This window comes from Protopterus annectens, chromosome 17.part0, assembly GCF_019279795.1.
Source record: "Protopterus annectens isolate FY-2018-M chromosome 17.part0, PAN1.0, whole genome shotgun sequence".
Lineage (NCBI taxonomy): Eukaryota > Metazoa > Chordata > Ceratodontiformes > Protopteridae > Protopterus > Protopterus annectens.
Window position 1 is genome coordinate 196852332 of NC_056751.1, and position 18521 is coordinate 196870852.

Consider the following 18521-nt stretch of genomic DNA (forward strand, 5'->3'; position numbering starts at 1 on the left):
AGCAGAATGGCACTAGATATACTGATCCCAAGGATATTGCCAATATCCTGGCAGATAGATTCAGTGCCAACTTCTCCCCCCTCTCACCACCTAAAGGCCCATCTCAATACCAACAGAATGCCAAATTCTGGTAATCACGACCACTCAGGTAAAAACCTCACTCTCTAAAGCCAAGAAAACAGCATCCAAGGGACCAGACGACATCCCGGGCTGTGTACTGCATGAACTACAAAATGAACTGGCACCTCACCTATGTGTCATGTTTAATCATAGCCTTACCTTGGGCTTTGTGCCCACAGAGTGAGGCACAGCAACAGTCATCCCACTACACAAAGGGGGGCATCCACTTTGGATCCCGGGAACTACTGTCCCATCAGTCTGACGAGCCTGATCTGCAAGGCCATGGAACGTGTTATCATGGAACTTATAAACAAAGACATTGGCAGCCTTCAAACACTGGACTCCACCTAGTTTGGGTTTGTGAAGGGTCGATCTTGCCTCCTGAACCTGATCGACTTCTTTGAATCTGTCTTTAGAGCCGTGGACAAGGGTAAGGTGGTTCACACAGCCTATTTGGACCTTGCCAAGGCTTTCGACATTATCTCCCACTCTGGAATCATAGATAAACTTATTAAGCTGGGCATTAATCCCTATGTCACTCGATGGGTTGCAAACTGGCTTACTGATAGAACACACACTGTAAAAGTAGCTGACTCCAAATCCAGCTCAAGACAAGTGAAAAGTGGTGTACTGCAGGGTTCTGTCCTGGGACCACTCTTGTTTGGCATCTACTTCTCTGAAGTACAGGCCAACACTGAGGGACTCTGGCTTACAAAGTTTGCAGATGACTGCAAGCTGGGAGCCATTATTGAATCCCCAAATGATGTGGATATAGTACAAAAGGGCCTTAACGAAACAGATGCCTGGTGCCAGAGCCATGGGCTCAAGCTAAATGCCAAAAAATGTATAGTTGTCCCCTTTGGGAAAAACATCATTCCTGTGAACTACCATATAGGTGGCAGTACACTAAACCCCAAAAGTGTGATAAGAGACCTAGGGACACAGGTGGACAGTGGTCTCACTTTTGATAACCACATAGCCACAACAGTTAGAAAATCATTCTACATGGCACACCTCATCACAGAGGGCTTTTCATCCAGAAAAAAGGAGGTCATTATCCCTCTGTACTCATCCCTCATTAGACCCATTATAGAATACAATGCCCCATTTGGTATGTACCTCACAAGACATCTGCAACAACTAGAAAGGCAGCAGAAATACCTCACAAAAAGAATCACAGGCCTAAAGCAGATGCCTTATGCTGACCGTCTAAAGAAACTCCAGCTATACTCTGTCACATATCGCCTACTCAGAGGTGATCTCTGCCTAACATACAAGGCCATGTCAAACTCAGAGTTGTTGGACATTCTACACTTAAAAAAATCCCAATCCCTCTGAGCCACATGCTCCAGGGATCTTAACCTTGTCATCACGATGAATAGAACATGCTGGGGGGATAGGTTCCTGACCCTGAGACTCCCCATACTCTGGAATAGGCTACCAATACATGTCAGGTAGAGCGCCACAATGGCTCTCTTCAACAGGAAACTTGATGATTGGATGGAAGATAGGAAATTCACCCCCAGGGATCACATCAGTAGCCCTGCTAGACAGGGCCAGGAAAGTAAATATTTGTGGAAAGCAATAACCAGGGAATCATTATGGCTAGGCTTGTATAGACCCTAGGGCCAATAGCCTAGTACCTACCTATGAACCTATGAACCTATAAAGTACATGAAGTGTTGTACCTGTGAGTTTTGAGGCAGTGCTTATTTTCCAGTCTACAGAGGGGTAGTTAAAGTCACCCATGAATGTGATGTTTTGTTGGGTGGTGAGCACCTCTTGTGGGCTTAGTTAAGAGTCATTGTACTATAGAGGGATAGATGGTGACCTGTATATAGCCATGATACGTTGAGGGAAGTTATTTATGGTGAGTTGCACATGGATGAGCACCATGGTATCATTCTGCGTAACCAAACTGGAGGTATATTTGCTGCTAAAGTAGATCATGACACCTCCACCTTTGACCTCAGTCTGTGCTGTTGTTGGTTGGAAATTGTGGAAGTCACAGTAAGGAGGGCTAGAAGGGCATGGAGTTTTTTTGTTTAGGCTCCAAGAATTGGGAAGTATCAATTTTAGGCTGCTTGTAGACTTTCTCACTCTATTGGCAATTTTGCCTTTTTAGCATTGCCTAAAATAGGCTCTAAGGGGGTGGATAAAGCTTTAGTCAATAGCTGAATGCCTGCGAAGACAGGTGGAGACCATTCTTGGCAAAGCAATGTATTCTTTTTACCATGTCCTCCCATGCTGACAGATATTGGATGCCCCTAGAGTAACATGAGAAACTATCATCTCTCTATTGAAATGTCAGCAGACAAAATGCCAAATATCTGAAAAAGAAAGACAGAACCCACAGAAGAGCAAATCTTGAAAATCACTCTTCTATTTAAAACTTCATTTTGCAGTGGGCCCCCTATAACCCCTATGTGGGGGCATGCCCCATACATCCCACAAACTTACATATATGAACTCCAAGATTGCCATACCTCAAAGAAAATGGAATAATCAGAGGTATGACATTTTGGACTTGGTATATGCAAATCCATTCTTTTGGCCAGTCTCTTCATTTCAGGACTCTCTCTAGCAGGTCCCAGCATTCACATGGTTACTGAAACTAACACAATTATTAAAATCAACCATTTTATGTTCCTGATATGCTGTCATTCTTGGTGAAGGAAGAATGCTGCTCCATGTAAGACTCATACTGGTCTTTGACATGTATTCCATGAGATCCATTATGTCTCTTTTCATATAGTCCATTGAGGTGTGTCTCAGGTAATTTATACCCACATGGACTAAGATAGAATCATAGTACCTGGGTGCATTAACTTGAGTGTGGTCTGTATTATAAAATCGAAGTCTTAAAACTCCGAATGTTATAATATTGAACCATTTCGATCAAAAGACTATAACATCGAACACTCAGAATAGCAATTTTTTTCCAGGGAAAAAAATTGCTGTTCCGACAAACATACACACAACACAAGCACACCAAAATAAATAATCCACACAAGTACACTTCACAAAACCCTACACTAAACCATACATACACTACTAGCTATCCACTTACCTTAACCCAACCCTAACTCTAAGGTCTGTAACTACCGCACACTCACCTTACCCACTGCTTAACCCTAAAGTCCCTATTGCACACTCACCTTACCTGCTTCCTAACCCTAAACTCCCTATCGCACACTCACCTTACCCGCTCCCTAATCCCAAGGTCCCTATCGCACACTCACTTTAACCCGATCTGTTAGCACACTTACCTTAACCCGGTCCATAACCTTCGCTCCACAGTCAAGGAAATAGCAAAGTTGCAGAAACGGCCCACAGAATACTTTTCCTAGGAAAGTATTCGATATTCTGCAGCTTCGCTATTTTCAGCATTCGGTGCATAGGGTTCAATATTATAACATTCAAAGTTTAAATACTTCGATGTTATAATATAGACCCACTTGAGTGTGTGCATGATATTGCAGATCCTGGCTTCAGATAGGCAACTAACCATTATCTTGTCTTTGCCTAACTTGGTGAGTAGAGGCATATGTGTGACGCGCAATGGACCCTCCAATGAAAAGTAGATTAGGCAAAATACATGCCTACTTTATTATCTTTGCTCTTATGAGACCATAGAGTGTAGGCTTATATGAGATGTTTGGTGTTGTTTCTGGTGAAAAGAAATGAATACATAATTGTGTAGCACACCAGAATCCTGTTCAGAGCAATAATCAATTCCTTATACCCATGTGATGCAGAGACAGCCTCCATCATCCTAACTATAATATAAAGGAGAAAATAAGTTAATCAGAAAGTGGTCTGTTCCATCTTTAACTTCTTTACCAAGTACATACATACATACATTCATAAAATATTTCAAGCACGGGCATTATTGCCCTTCTAGCTTGTCAATATACCAAAACACTTGTTCCCATAATAAGTATCCAGGCAGTTCTTAAAAATATCTAAACTAGTACTTGCTTTAATGTAATTTGGTAATCTATTCCATGCATCAGCTACTCTGTCAGAGAACCAATTAGTACACTCCTCATTCCTATAGAATCTCCTACATAGGATGTCTGATGATTCTCTAGTGCTTTTTGTTAACCCCAAACATTCCCAGAGGTAGTTGTCCCTAAATGCCCTATATACCTGAATAAGATATCCTCTTAAATATCTGTAAGAGACACTGTACAAGTTCAGATATTTTAGTCTTTCATAATAAATTAAATTTTCACATCCATGGATACCCTTGGTATATTTCCTTTGCACTCTTTCCAGTTTACTCATGCTTGTTTTCTTGTAGGGTTTCCATATTGTTATTACATACTCAAGTCTGGGTCTAATGTAACTAACAAACAATGACTTCATTATTTTTGATTTCCTAGACATTACAAATCTTGTTATACAACTTATAATTATATAACTATCATTAACCAATTGGTTGATATGATTAGAAAAACTCATAGCTGAATCTATCCATATACCCAGGTCCTTAAATGAGTCTACAGTTTCAATCACTGTATGCTGTCTTAAATATTCACCTTTCAATTTATGACTACGAAATCTCATTAGTTTTTGATGTATTTATCAGCATATTATTCTCCTGTGCCCAAATGGTCAATTTAATCAAGTTATTTTGCAGACATGCCTTATGTGTACCACAAGTAATCAGTTAACCCGATTTCTGGTCGTCTGCATATAGACTGTAGAACACCTCAGATGAAAAGGTTAGGTCTGAAAGATACAATCTAAACAAGTAAGGGCCTAGGATAAAGCCCTGTGGGACACACTGACTGCAACCAAGGAGTTTGCCTGTCCACTTGCTGTATGATACTTGCCATGTCCTATTTGTAAGCCATGCAGCTATCCATCTTATCAAGAGTACATCAATACCTAGTTTTACTAATTTACTGATCAGTGTTATGTGTTTGACCCTGTCAAATGCTGAAGTTAAATTATATAAATTTTATCACTGCACAATTTGTCATTCATAGCTGTTATTATATTGTTATAGAACATCATGTTGCAAGTGGTAATAGACCTGTTTTCAACATATACATGCTGATATATGGTTACAAGTCCCAACCTATCCAGTTCTGGCAATAACTTATCCAATATTACCTTCTCCATTATTTTTCCACAACATGAAAGTAGACTTAAGGGTCTATACGATTCTGGGTTTGCCCTATTCCCCTTCCCCTTAAAAACAAGTTTAATAAGCACATGTCTCCAATCTTGAGGAATCTCCCTATATTTATATGACCTAGTGAATAATAGATATAATGGTACTGTAAGTTCTTGCTGAAGTGTTTTCAGATCATTGTTACTAATTCCGTCTCCTCCCTGTGCTTTGCTTGGATCCAGTGCATGCAGTTCTTTCTCAATATAATCTAATTTGATTCCAGTATCTAGGGTTACCTGGATGTAACTAGAACAAGTTGTCACCCCTTTTGTGGAGCCACGCTGTTTTGCATACAATTTTCTCAACATATCTATAATCTGTTGTATCTGAGAATACATTTTAGAATTTGTACACAGTTTATCAATTTGTGTGTGTTTACTTCTTCCACATCTTATGTACCTATAAAAAAGTGTCCTATTATGCTCAATATCTTTATATAAACTTTCCTCAAAATGTTCTTGTTCTTGTCTCATACTATGCTTAATCTGTTCAGCTTGTTTATTTCAATTTTCAAAGTTGTAGTTCAACCTCTCTTCCATATTACCTTAATCAAATATCTTGTTCTTATATCCACCTGATGTTGTATGCCTGGATCCTGATGTTAAACATTTTTTTTTTTTTTGCACTCAAGCAAATTCTCTTTCAAAATTTTCCACATTCTATCTGCAGTTTTTCCACAGAACACCAACTCCAGTTAGTTTTACATAGTGACTGTTTTGCTTCCATCTAATCTGTAATTAACCTTCTGTGCATTGGCTTAGATTTCAGTTTGGCAGAATTATCTAGCAACAAATTAACCTTTATAACTTCATGATCACTGCACATCAATGGTAGTAAAACTTGACTTGAAGTTACAGTAATTTCATTGGGAACACAGACAATGTCTAGTATGTTCCATCCCCAGGTAGTTTTTTTTGACAATCTGAAGTAATTGTTGTTCCTGAATATACGCTGTGAATAAGTTCCTTATTAATGTTGTAGAATCAATATTATTCCAGTCTGTTCCTGATAAATTTAAGTCCCCAGCTAATATTATTCTTCTCTCTTGTGTTTCATGCAAGAAATGTACAAATTCTTCTAGGTTGTCTGCACTTGACTTTGGTGGTCTATACACTCCAACAATTCTTATATGTTCCAAGGTTGTCTTTATTGTCACAGTTACACAGACTATAGTGCTGGTCTTATTATTGAACATGTAATAATCACAGGTCTCATAGCTATCTTTAATACCTATCATAACACCTCTGTTATCTGTTACAGTAAAAACATTTATATCCTGACAGAACTGGTTTCCAGTCATTGTTCTTTAAACATGTTTCACAAACAAAACAACATCAATCTTGTGGGAACATAGCAAATTTTCCAATAAACAAACTTCATTATTAATGCTCCTAGCATTAACAACCATCAGAGAAGCATCACATGTTGCTATCTGTGGGCTGTTAAATTTTCGACATGGCAAAAGTCCTGCCTAGTATTTGTTAAATATTGCAAAATATCTGCTGCAAATATTCTCTTCCCTGATCTAGACAAATGCACGCCATCCTGTCTGAATACATGTGTGCCCAAAAGAAGGCTTAGATGCTCTACACATTTCCATTTTTTAAAACAGGACATTTTTCCATGTTGGTATTAACACAAAAAAATATTTTCATTCACAGTGACCTGACTATCCTTTTTATAGGTGATTTGTGAAAAATACATCCTAACACCAGTACAAGCAATACTATCTAAGAGGGCTGTCAGTTCCCTACTAACAGTCAGAGAATCCTTGCGGGTGACATCATTTGTACCAACATGAATAAAAACAGAGCCACACTTCCTCTTACATTAAGGCATTCCAAGGCTTCTCTCCCATCTTCTATTTTCAATCCTGGCAAGCATAACACTATTTGATGTTCATTATCATCTCTGCAAATATACGTATCACTTCCTCTAATAATTGAATCTCCAATTACAAGAATATCTTTGCTGGCCAGCTCTGAAGAATCTTTAGCTTCTTATACAGTAATATCTGCTCTATCAGTTGTTATGAAGGATAGAACTTCATCACTATTAGTCTTGTAAATCCCACTGTTTTGATTGTGTATTAAATTCTCATCCAGCTGGTATTGTAAATCCACAGCTTGAGTCATGAAGTCAACATCTGTCTTCCTCCTCTTTTTTTTCCTTACAGTAATGTTCTTCAATCCTTCCATGTTCAATTCTTATTTCTTCCTTTTCTTCTGCCCCTTGCCTCTTTTTTCTACCTTCTCCGTTGGAAAGATGATGCCTTTTTCTGTAGACTGAAGGTTTTCTGATAGAAAAATATCACGATTTCCTGTTGTGTGTTACATAACAAAGCAGAATCCTTTTTACTACGTATTGTCTTTCCTTTACATTCATTAATCAGTTTCTTTTTCTTCCTTGTTATTTGTTGCGACCTTCTTCTTTTCTTTCATTTTTGTTTACTTCTAAACAAACTGGACCCTCAAGTTGCTGAGTACTTGCAACCAGAATTCCATAGTTCTCAGGGGCATCATCTTATTTCATAGGGGTTGAATGTTCCTTGTAGAAAATAGATTCATCATTTATTAAATCTGTTCTGTTTGTTCTATGCCTAACATTATTTAGTTCATCAGCCCAGTCATTGATATATGAAACAACAGTTCTCCAAGCCATGCCAATTGCACAAGTGCAATCATTATAATTAAGTCTAGATTTACTTCTAACAATGGTAAACAAATCATCCAACTTTTGACATGAGGAACACAGATCACCAGTGTTAGCTGTTAACCTTTAAATATGCATAGCATTTAATACACTGTACAAGATACTTGTGCATTAGCAAATTGTTAATTGCATAGACATGTTCATGGTGTTTGTCACATTAATACTCATCATAACAGTTCTTTTTTGTATGTGATTATTTCTATTCTGTATATTTGTAAAGGCTTTTTAACCCATCAGCAGTTGGTCTTTTCCCTTGTAGGATAATACATTCTATAGTACCCTGCCCAATGTCTGCTTAATAAAAACAGCTTATTTGTACAGTTCTGTAACGTAGATGCATCTCTACCTAGTTTCTTAAGTCATCCAACTTATTCCAACTACAAGATTACACAATTCCTGGGAAAAGGACACAACCCTCAACATGGGGAATTGTTGATCTCGCACAGCTGTTGACTTACAGCAGCAAACCCAAATCTTTACAAACACACACACACACACACACACACACACACACACACACACACACACACGCACAAACACACAATCATGACTTGCCTAATGCTAAAATCACTAAAAATTATAAAAAAAGACTGACTACACAAAACACTGACTATTGCTAATATCAATCAGAGACCATAGAATAATTCTGAGTAAAAATGCCCTATATAGTAAACTCCAGCTATAAAATCATGAGCAACTGTATCTTGGTACTTAAGATATTCAGTATTAATATTAAGTATTGGTCAGGAAAAGGGGTTTTAGTGACATAATGTGTGGGGTTAGGGAAGGGGAGTGGTTAAGGTTAGCACACATGAGGAAGGTGAGCAGGAAGGCTTTGTCCCCTGCACCATCTTCCACATGTGTTATGCCTAACCTAACCTAAAATCTGTTTTTTTATTTATTTTGAATTTGTTTCCAGGGTAAATCATTGATCCCACTGGACCTATTTCAGTCTCAGCCTGGAGTAAACACAATAGATACATGACACAATATACAGACTGAATGACAAAATGCAATACATGCATACTTTGTATTATATACAAAGTGAATATCAGAATTGACTTGAGTTGGTTAAACCTAAACATTAGATTGTTAAATTCCCTTTCCTTCACAGTATTGCTATACAAGACCAAGATAAAAGAATACAAGAACAGACACACACACAACACTGGGCATGCAAAACAGTAAATCTGTCCTCTTACCTGACTTTGGCTCTAATCCTAAGCCGCTAACACTGACAGATATGCACTAACTGCTATAGCTCTTTCAATCAAACATTCACTTCCTGTACATTCCTTCTTTCTTACGCTATATAAATGAGCAATTAGTCTTTTTTTATGCACACACAAACTTTTCAGTCAGATATGCACTAGATATTTGAATAATAATTATGTCTATATTTAAATATCTAATATGCTAAGCATGGCACAGTGGTGCAGCAGTAGCATTGTTGCCTCACAGCAACAGGTTCTCCAGTTCAATTCTCAGCTGGAGTGCCTTCTGTGCAGAGTCTGCACATCCTCCCTGTGTTTGTGTGTGTTTCCTCTGGGTGGTCCAGTTTCCTTCCATGTTTCAAAGACATGCATCTGGAGTGTTTCTCCACAGGCCTCTGCTGAAAATTAGCTTTGTTCCAAGTCAGAGTTTCTTGATAAACAAATGTTAAATAAAATGAATAAATGTGTGTGTGTGTGTGTGTGTGTGTGTGTGTGTGTGTGTGTGTGTATGTGTGTGTGTGCACTTAATCCAATTCCATAATCACACAGCAGTGAAAAAAATGAAAATCACTACAACCCATCACAGTTCTAAACACTGCAAGTCAATGTGGTTTCAAACACCCTTGATAAAAATACAATGAAAACATGTTCAATTCAGTTGCACTCATCCCAACATAGGATAGCCTTCAAAACTCTTTTTTTTTCACAGATTTAATGCCTGGCTGCATTTTGCTCTAACAACTTTATTTGAAGCATAATTATTTCAGATATATTAGGAACAACCTTTACAAAAAATACTGCAGCTCTCCTAGAACTGTCTGAAAGGCATGCTTGTGTTCTGGCTTTTCATTTGTACATCAACTCTTTTTACTATATCAGGTTGTATTTCGATATTACTTTATGATCATGTATTCCAGATTGACACTCTTGCTTTACATTTCCCAAAATTTAACTTGAAGGTTTACTGCTTTAATTTGTTCTGTAGCTGTATTAATTCCTTTTTATGCTCTTTACATGTCTGACTCCACACTAATACATAATAAATTACAAACAGGGCACCTTTTAAACCTTCAGCTTTCTGTATAACATTTTTTAAACTATTTCTATGACTGATGATTAGTAAAATGAAGTCTATGGAATCTGTGTCTCCTTGCAGCATATTAAATGTACATAATCTATAGTTTTAATCTAGCTTTATTTACAAGAGTCCATAATTTATATCTGGTCCTTAAAAGAACTTACAATGTAGCACTGATTAAACCACTTCTTCAACAGAAAGCAATGAATAATGGTTTCTTTTTGTCACTTTTTTCAGATTTTGTAAATCAGTACAAATGCAAATTTTATCTTTCTTCACTATTGAACAAATCTATGAGTAATAAAATATGCAGACTAAATTTGAACTTGTGTCATCTCAGAGAATTTCCTTTTTTTCGGGTACAGTCCTTTTCTGTCTCAGGAATACAGATGGGTGATGCCCCACCACATACACCACCCCCACAAAAATGGATTTAGACTTTTTTTTGCATACGTTTTGAGTATCCGTATGTGCTTGATAGCTCATATTTTTGTGATTGTACCTCTGTGTCAATCACTTCTATCTTGGGAACTTAATCATGGAACTGTACCATTCAAGGAAATTTAAAGCAGAGGCTTCCATTTGGGACTTCCCCAGAAATGGTATCATTGTCAGCACCATTTGTGACTTTATCCACTCAGTCCTGGCTAGGAAGAGAGTTTCTCAGGGTCTCAGGGCTTTTGCATTCCATACTTATTTAAGTAAGACACAGAAAACTTTCATTTTCATTACGTCATTTGATGGAAGAAATTTTCCAGATATGCATGACTAAAAACATTGGCACAGAGGATATCACTGTTCTAAAGTTCCAGAGAAAAGTAGAGATGCAAGGGAGCTTTATCTTGGTAGCTAAAAAAAAGCAAGAATTCATTCAATGGCAGAAAAGTTCCTGTAAAAATTCTGTGCAAATGAAATACACTAATCCCAAAAGAGCAATGTTCATGGACATTCCCAGTACACATGCATAATAGAGGGCATTGTCCATCTATACCTTATTTATTTATTTATTTGTTTATTTAAATTTGTTGACCAGGAGTGTCCGACTGGACGTGGGTTCATTTTCAGCAGAAGCCCGGGGAGAAAAGCTCCACAGTAAAATAAACAGACAGTAGTTACATTGGATTACATAGCGATTAACAATTTAACATAGAAATTACTTACAACATATTTACAGATGAAGAACATAGTACATCAGTAGACAACTAGAATCTTTATCTGTGAAGTACATAACAGGCATTAACAAATGTAACAATGAGAAGTTCCTGCTGTATAATAAGTACTAGGCTTATGAGCATCTGAGCTTGCTATCATCAAGGTAGTTAGTGGAGGTGAAAGAAAGGTAGTAGTTGGATGGGGTGGATGATATTAGAGTGGGAGTTGCAAGGGCATAGCCAGCATGTTTTTAGGAGCGCTTTTAATAAAGTTTTGAAGTTGGTGCATGATGGTACGGAGGTAATTGTGGGTGGGAGTGAGTTCCATAATTTGGCTATGGCGCAAGAGAATAGTGCTTCACCAGGAGAGTTACTGGCTTTAGTGATCTGCAAGTGATTTTTGTTGCTGGTCTGGTGGTGCGATAGGGTTGGAGTAGATTCTGGAGGGATGGGACATTTAGTGGATGGTTTACTAGTTTGTGGGCGAGTGAGAGTTGATACCACTGAAGGAGGTGAGGGAGTTCAAGCCAGCCCAGTTCAGCAAGTGAGAGACAGTGGTGACTATGGTAGGATGCCCCTGTGGCGAATTTGGTGATTTTGTTGTAGCAGGTCTCTAGCTTGATTAGATCACATTGCCTTAGGTTGGTATATACTGGAGAGGCATAAAGTAGGGTGGAGATAAGGTGGGAATTTGCTATTGAAATCTTTGCTGCTTTGGTGAGAAATTGTTTATTTCTGTATAATGCTCCTAGTTTTTTGTGGACTTTTTTTATGATCATGGATATGTGAATGTCAAATTTTAGTTTATTGTCTATTTCCACTCCTAGCAATTTGGTGTGTTCAGTTGGGTATATAGTGGTGTTGTCTTTTGCTGTGATGTTAAAGTGAGAGTTGTTTTGAGTATGTTTGGTGGGTTGGAAGATGAGTAGTTTAGTTTTGTTTGGGTTGAGTATTAATTGGGCATTGGATAACCATGTTTCAACAGAGGAAAAGGCTTCCTGTGTGACTTTTTGCAGTTTGGGTAGGGACTGGGCTGAGCAGATGATGGTCGAGTCATCTGCATATTGGATGAGTGTGCCATGTTTGGTGGCAAAGGCTAGATTATTGGTGTAAACAGAGAAAAGTAGGGGTCCAAGGATGGATCCTTGGGGAACCCTTATGGAGACAGGTAGTTGGGGAGATATGTCGTTCTGCCATACAACGGATTGTTGGCGGTCAGACAGGTAACTCTGAAACCAGTTGGTGACTGATTGTGAGAAGGATAGGTTATTGAGGACAGAGATAAGATGTTTGTGTGGGACCATGTCAAATGCTTTAGATAGGTCTAGGAAAGTAGCAGAGGAGAGATGGCCATTGTTTTTATGCTGAAGGATAGTGTTAATAAAGGAGAGTAAGGCAGTGGTGGTGCTATGGTTTGGTCGGAAACCATGCTGAGTACTGGAAAGGAGGTTGTTAGTAAGGAGGTAGTGTGAGACCTGAGAGTGTATGCATCTCTCTAGTATTTTGGAGAGTGGAGAGAGAATAGCTATGGGGTGGTAATTGGTTAGTTCTGCAGAGGTTCCACCATTGTGGAGGGGAATTATATGTGAGACTTTCCACAATGTGGGAACGTAACTTTCTGACAGAGATTGGTTAATCAAGATGGATACTGGGTAGGCCAGAGCATCAGCTGCGATTTGTAGGTATTCATTTGGGAGGTTGTCTGCTGCTAATTTGGTGGGTTTAAGTTTAGTTAAGAGTTTTTTTATGTTGGAGGTAGGTACAGGAGAAAAAGAGAAGACAGTGGGGAGATTACTAGTTGAAGGTGTGGGTTGGAGGTGAGGGGGGTTGTGTTGTTTAGCTAGTGATAGTATGGTTTGGGTGAAGTGTATGTTGAATGAGGTAGCAATATTTTCTGAGGAGTGAGGGATGTTAGGAGGAGGGGTACTGACTTTACCTGGGTGGAGGATGGAGTTTATGGAGGAACAGAATTGTTTGGGGCTGTGTTGTGAGGAGTCTAGGGCAGACTGGTAGTATTGGAATTTGTCCCGTTTTATTAGCTTTTTGACTCTATTGCGTAGTTCTAGGAATTTCTGTCTAGCTGTGGGGGTTTTGGTTTTGCGCCAGTGCTCCCAGGCTTTATCCCTGTTTTTCATTTCTGACTTAGTGGTTTTCTGTAGCCATGGGGAGGGTTGTGCTTTGGTTCTGGAAAATCTTATGGGGGCATGGTAATTAAGGATGTTCAGGAAGGTAGTATTAAAAAATTCAGCTGCGTCATCTATACTGAGGTACTTTAGAGCATGCCAGTTACATTCTTTGAGGGATGAGATGAATGTGAGTGGGTTAAAGTTTATTTTTTTACGTATTTGACGATAGATGACAGGTTTAGCTTGGTACAGGTATTTTTTGAGTAGGAATGTTGGGGAGTGATCACTGAGGCTATCTGATAAGCAGCCTGTTATATAAGTCTGGGGGCTCTTACTGACTAGTATCCAATCCAGGGTAGTGTGCTTGCTGGAGTTTTTATTTATCCTTGTTGGTGACTGGACTAGTTGGGTGAAGCCATGAAGGTGTACATGATGGGTTGGATTGTTGCCAGAACAGGATTGCCAGTCAATATTGAAATCACCTAAGATGATAGTTTCTTGGGGGAGATGGTGGGTAGACCAGCTGAGAAGGTTTTCTAGTGGAGGGATGTTTTGGCCAGGTGGGAAGTAGCATCCAATTATGTTGATGGTTTTGTTTTGGTTAATTTTGAGGTTGGTATATATTATTTCTTCATTGCCTATTTGTGGAGCTGATGATTTTAAGATCTGGATGTTTAGATGCTGTTTAAATATTATAGCTACACCACCTCCTTTTTTGTTTAGCCGGTCTACTCTTAGTATGCCATAACCTCTAGGGAGTATTTGCTCACTGGTAATGTGAGGTTTTAGCCAGGTTTCTGTCAGGATGAGTATATCTGGGCAGTATAAGTCTATGGTGGCATGGAGTTCATGGTCTTTGTTGGATATACTTCTAATATTCTTCTAATATTTAGGCTTAGTAGAAGGAAGTCACTTGGCTATCTATTGGCTGTAATATGGGAGAAGTTGTGGTTTCTAGTCTGATTATGAGGATTGGGGTTGGAGATGGTAGGGCCAGGGTTGGGGTGGATGTCTCCACTTAGGGCTAGTTTTGATAAGTATGAGATTATTAGTTTTCTCAGTTTTTGAATGTGTTTGTTTATAAGGGAAACTTTATGATTGTGCTCTGTGGGTAATAGGTATGGTGGGAGGGTTACTATGTTAAGTTGTAGGGATGCTTTCCGTTTGAGTAATATAGTTGGTAGAATATGTGGGGGGTGCATAGTGATGGTTCTTGAGCTGGTGGGAGGGGAGCTGAGTATGGGTGAGACATGGATGGTGGTGTGAGTAGTAGTACAGTGGTAGTGGTTGAGTGGGGGAATGATGGAGCTTTGGTAGGATGTAAGATATGCAAGGAGAGTGCATGCAGTGAGCAAAGGAAAGGTATGCTTGTACATGTCAGTTGAGGAGGTGTGATAGTAGAGGGAATATGGAGGAGGTAGTGTTGGGTTAGCGCTGTGGTTGGCTATTGGAAAGATGGGAGGGGTTTGAGTGCAATAAAGGTGGGACCACTGGGGGCGGGTGGGAATAGGGGGCAGGGTGGGGAGTGAAGCGGGTAGAGACCTTGTTAGGTTCTTGTATGAGGGGCTGGAAACAATCACAAAGCAAGACAAGTATGTGTTAAGAAACAATCACAATTGACCAAGGACTGCTCTGAAACTGTAAGTCTTTAATTTCTCAGGTGGAAAAACAGGATAACCTTGTATCAGTAAGCTACTGTGGTCATAGTTTAAATTAACAAACACACAGTATAGAACAGTTATGGATACTATTTGCTAACAGAAGGGAATAAGAGAAAGTGGAAGATGTGTGTGGTGGTGGGGGGGCTGCTTACAGCCAAAGCACAGTGCACTCCAGGGGAAAATGAAGATTGGCTCAAACAGGTAGACACATACTCAAAGTTAACTGTAGCTGTTTGCAGACAGTTCAGACCCGGACTGCTTTTCTTATAAGAATGTTAAAGGTGGTACCACAGTTGAATACTTAAGAGTGGTGTTAGGTCTAGAAAAGAAGAGTACAGAGAGGAGTAAGCACTTTTGAGATGGTAAATATATATTATAAAGATTATAAAAAACACACTGAGCAAATAGCTACCACATGCAGGACAATGTCCTGAACCACTACTTAGTATATGCAGATACTGAGCCAATTGGAAGAACATTAGAAAACAAAACCCCAGACAGTTATGCAGCCACAGATAAAAATATAGCGAGCAGCAATCTGTCGTGGTTCTCTAATGTGATTCTATCCACCAGTAACAGCACAAACTTATAGAAATAATTTAGACACTAGTATGAGCTGTCTACACACAACACAATTACATGAATAGCATTAGTGAACAAGGTGCAGCTATGCAAATAGACCATACATACTATTATACTAGAAACAACTTGGTGCATACAAATGCTAGCATGCCATAGTAACATCAATAATAAAGCATAAAACATATTAGATGTCTAACACAATTCAACATAAACATATACAGTTGTAAAATGTCTAATACAATTCAACATAAATATACCTATAAAAGATAAATGTATATGTTGCTAGAAAAAAAAATCCTTAATGTCAGAGTAAATTAAAGCTTATTGGAAACCCAGACTCAAACTGACATGCTCCATTAAGAGCATACTCGAGATAAAGAAAATGGACCATATCTTTAGTACTAGATGTTTAATTTTAATATATATATATGTGTGTGTGTGTATATATATATATATATATATATATATATATATATATATATATATATATGGCTCCCCTTTATAACATCGATTTACTATAACGTCGTCTCCCTTAACAGAGCGACAACAACATCTAAACTTCAAAAGAGTGAACTCCCAGAATGGCGAATTTCACCTCTGGGAAAATAACCACTTGGCCTCCACTGTCTACTTTTGCCCTTTTCTCCACTGTAGTGCAATCTAGGAGCTGGAATATTTAAGTGGGGGGTGTGGGGGCACATTCACCTGCATAATGGGGTATGGGGGCAAAGCCACCCACTTCGATGGGTTTAATTTGTTTAGGTTTTTTTTTTTTTTCTCAATGGTGGCCAAGTGGTTAATTTCCTGAAGGTGAAATTCACCATTCTGGGAGTTTGGCCTTTTGAAGTTTAGATGTCAACAGTGAGACAACGTTATGGTAAATCTATGTTATAAATTAGAACTATATATATTATATTATATTTTATATATATATATATATATATATATATATATATATATATATATACACATATATATATATATATATATATATATATATATATATATATATATATATATATATATATACATATACATATATATATATATATATATATATATATATATATATATATATATATATACATTTTTTTTCCTTTGTAACTCTTTAAATTACCTAAATGTCAGCTTGAACTGCTCATATTTTGATATGTATAATCATTAGTATGAATTGCCATATTACTAGATGCAGGCATAATTAAATCTGAGGAAGCCATTCCCTTCATGTATAGAAATGGGCAAAAGAGCTTTACAATAATATTTTGGTAAGCACAAGCTGAGGCACATGATTTCACTTAGCACAACTTCCTTTATGTATTGCTTGGCCAGTCACCCCTTTTTATGTGGAATTGTTGAGTTTCTATATATGTATGTATGCACCTATGTGCATTTGTGTATGTTTATGTATCTGTATTTGTGTATGTGTACATGTGTGCATGTGTATTTATATATACAGATAGGTATATATAGTTCTCTGTATGTGTGTATATGTGTGCATTTTTGTATTTGTAGGTCTTTATGTATATGTGTGTATATATGTATGCATATATCTATACATATCTATATCTATATATATATATATATATATATATATATATATATATATATGGGTCTACTTTGACCCATCAAAATAACACTTCAGCGAAACTCAGTTTCGCTAGTCCGGCTTCACGAAAATGCATTTCTCCGGAAATGCACTTTTATGAAACTACATTTCACTGAGATTGTTGCTGGAGATCGTGGTGCAGTGGGGCTAAGGGAATTTTTCCTTTTCTCCACTGTAGTGCGATCTTGGATTTGGTATATATTAGTAGTGGGGGTGTATTGCAATTATTTTTTGTCTTTTTAATGCTTCAGTGATATGCAGTTTCACAAAAGTGCATTTCCGAGAAATGCACTTTCATGAAACCAGACGAGCAAAACTGAGTTTTGCTGAAGTGTTATTTCAATGGGTCAAAGTAGACCCATACATACACACACACACACACACACACACACACACACACATATATATATATATATATATATATATATATATATATATATATATACATATATGGGTCTATTTAACATCTCAGCAGACCGACTCAAACCACCAAACCCAAAATACTGAAGTTTTACATCAGCGAAACTTCCCAATACCGATGTCCAAATGCCCTACAGTCAAAGCTGAAAAGAACAGGAAATCTGCTCTTGTGCATGTTGTAGTACGATCTCACAGTTTGTATCTTTAAGTAGCAGGGGGTTTGGGGGTGCAGAGCCCCATGGGTGGTTCAGGGCGGTGTAGCCCCATTCCAAAAATGTTGAAAGTCAGGGTTTGTAGTGAAAGTTTTTAATTTTTTTTTGTGTTTCTTATGAATATTCATGTTGATTGTTATGAATATTTAGTTATAACTGCTAAGGGTTTACGTTTATTGGTTAGTGGGTGGGGGGAAATAGATAGTTTTCTTTAGAATGGTTTTGTTTTTTCTTTATATGGTGTTCGTGTGTGTTGTTCTTACATTGTAGGGAGGTTAGTTGGGATTTTGTAGTGTCCGTGTTCTGTGTGTCGGGTATGTGAGGTGTTGGGTGTTTGAACTGTCAGTGTTTTTGGCTTGGTGATTTGAGTGCCAGTCTACTAAGTCTCATTTAACCATGGAGAATGTGTTTAATAATAACTTTATTGTGTGCTCTGGAAAAAATTTTTTATATT